The sequence below is a fragment of the Neomonachus schauinslandi genome, chromosome 2, assembly GCF_002201575.2.
Source record: "Neomonachus schauinslandi chromosome 2, ASM220157v2, whole genome shotgun sequence".
Taxonomy (NCBI): Eukaryota; Metazoa; Chordata; class Mammalia; order Carnivora; family Phocidae; genus Neomonachus; species Neomonachus schauinslandi.
This window is the reverse complement of record NC_058404.1, coordinates 112,209,234-112,211,925: the sequence shown is the minus strand read 5'-3', so window position 1 is coordinate 112,211,925 and position 2,692 is coordinate 112,209,234. Positions and strand designations below refer to the sequence as shown.

General features: G+C 34.6%; 1 non-coding gene across 1 annotated transcript; it reads right to left on the bottom strand.

Moving 5' to 3' along the window:
- Nucleotides 1-514: 514 nt before the first annotated feature.
- Nucleotides 515-621, bottom strand: LOC123324160. The gene has a single exon (XR_006539652.1). It is a non-coding gene; the product is annotated as a U6 spliceosomal RNA (small nuclear RNA).
- Nucleotides 622-2,692: the final 2,071 nt, after the last annotated feature.

Sequence of the window (2,692 nt, the reverse complement as noted above, 5' to 3'; positions counted from 1 at the left end):
AAGGGATATCTTTCAAAAAGCAGACATTCTTAATTTTGAAGTCAAATTTGTCACTTTGTTCTTTTATGGATCATGCTCTTAGTGTAGTATTTAAGAAATTTGCTAACCCAATGTAATAAAGACCTAATTCTCTCTTTTCTTCTAGAAATTTTATAGATTTAAGCTTAAGTTTTACATTTAGATCTATGATACATTTTGATATAATAAGAACAAAATTATTGATATTTACCTAAATTGCTATCATTTCTCATAATTTGATCTTTTATGTGTAAATACAGTGTCCAGCTGGCATCACTGTCTTTTTGCCTGAATGACTCCTTTAAATTTTCTTATAAAGCATTATGTCTGCCGGTGATAAATGTACCATCATTTGTATGTTTGAATAAATCTTTATTTTGCTTTCGTTTTTGAAAGACATTTTCACTATGTACAGAATTCTGGATTGACAGTTTTGTTTTGTTTTTTTTCTTCGATTATTTTAAAGATATTGCTCCATGACTTTTATTTATTTTTTTAAAATATGGAACACTTCGTGAATTTGCATATAATCCTTGTGCAGGAGCCATGTTAATCTTCTCTATGTTATTCCAATTTTAGTATATGTGCTGCTGAAGCGAGCACACTCCATGACTTTTTTTTTTAAAGATTTTATTTATTTATTTGAGAGAGAGAGAATGAGACACAGAGAGCACGAGAGGGAAGAGGGTCAGAGGGAGAAGCAGACCCCCTGCCAAGCAGGGAGCCCTATGCGGGACTCGATCCCGGGACTCCAGGATCATGACCTGAGCCGAAGGCAGTGGCTTAACCAACTGAGCCACCCAGGCACCCATCACTCCATGACTTTTAATGTGCACTGTTACTAATGAGAAACGTGCAGTCATCCTTATCTTTGCTCCCCTATACATAACGCATCTTTTTTCCTTTGGTTGTACAAGGTGCTTTTATCTTGTTTTATGTTTTTATATATATTTAAATAAAATAATGTAACACATATTTATTTTTGTTCTTTCAAAAAGGTTTTTGTATTGTCCAAGGCTAGGCAGCCTTGAAAAAATATATATGTGTATATATTTTCCTCATGGAATGGGAATCAGGTCAAATTCATAGAATGTTACTTGGTCTACTTTATTTTATTTTAAATATTTTACATATTTATTTGAGAGAGAGAGAGACAGATAGTGAGAGAGCACAAGTGGGGAGGAAAGGGCTTGATCCCAGGACCCTGAGATCATGAACTGAGCCAAAGGCAGCCACTTAACCAACTAAGCCACCCAGGTTCCTGGTCCATTGCATTTTAGAAGGGCATACAAATAAAATAAGGTGCATAAATTCAGTGAGGTGGGAAAAAAATGCATAGTATGCAAATCACCCTTAAAATATTTTTCTTTAAAATAATAAAAAAATAAAATGTTTTTCTTTGATTAAGAATCATGTTTGCTTGCTTTTTATACTTCCATGAAAAATAATAGAATGAGCTTTGTTAATTTACCAGAGTCTCTAGGTGAAAAATATTGTGATTAAATGTCTTTGGATTTCTGCTTTGAGTGGAAGAGTGAAAAGAGTCTGAACAAATTTCCCTTTGTCAAGCTCCCCAAGTTGTGCTCAAAGAGATTCAGCTGCAAATGCAGACAATCCCTCTCCTTGCTTTGTAGGCAGGTCAAGCCCCAGAATTTATCAGTGAGTTGAAGAATCCCACCTTCAGGTAGATCTATCAATTAGGACTAGGTCCAGCTGCATGTCATAGGGACAATGGCTTAAACAAGATGAAAAGCTATCTCTCTCACATAAAATTCCAGACTTAACAGTACAAGGGTGTTATTGTGACTGTTCGACAAAGTTTTTTAAAACCCAGGTTCCTTTCAATTCATTGTTCTGTCATAGTAGAATATGACTGTTGCCATCTGGTCCAAGACAATGGCTAAAGTTTTAGCCATCCTTATCAGGAATCCAAGTATAGAAGGTGATAAAGAAAAAGAGTAAAGGGCATACACTGAATGACATCTGGAAAGGGATTTCAGAAGCTGACACCAATATTTAACTACCATTTCACTGACCAAAATTCAATCACAAAGCTGCACTTAACTGGAAGGGAGATTGGAAACTATAGACTTTTTATGGATAGTCATATATCCAGCTATGGTAAAAGAGAGGAATGGGGACTAGGAAATTAATAGTCTCTGCTTAGGTGAGTATAAATAAGCATTGTTATATCATCCTCTCTAATATGAGATCTGCCTTATTTTTTTCTCCACACTTACTTCCTCTGACATAATTCCTATTTTACTAAAAACTTGTTTCATTGTTATTTTTGCTGACCAGAATGTGCACATTATGAGGGCAGGGATTTTTGTTTGCCTTTATGAAGGGAATAAATACAGAACCTGGCATGTGATTGATGCTTAATATTTGAATGAAGAATAAAATAAACATGGAGCCTATAACCAGTCTCTGTCATTGTAATTAGAGTAAAAAGCGTTAATCTTCTCAGAAAAGGCAAACACCTTTAATTTGACAAGACATAAGACATAAGTAGATATGTAATAAAAGAGATCAATGAAGACAGGAAAAATTAGTAGAGATCTGAATGCAGTGGGAGTTAAAATGAGTATTGAAGGAATTTAAATTGTAAGGAAAAGACTTTCCTGACAGAATAGTAGCAAGGAAAGCATGCAGAGGCTAGATTTCTTTTCTT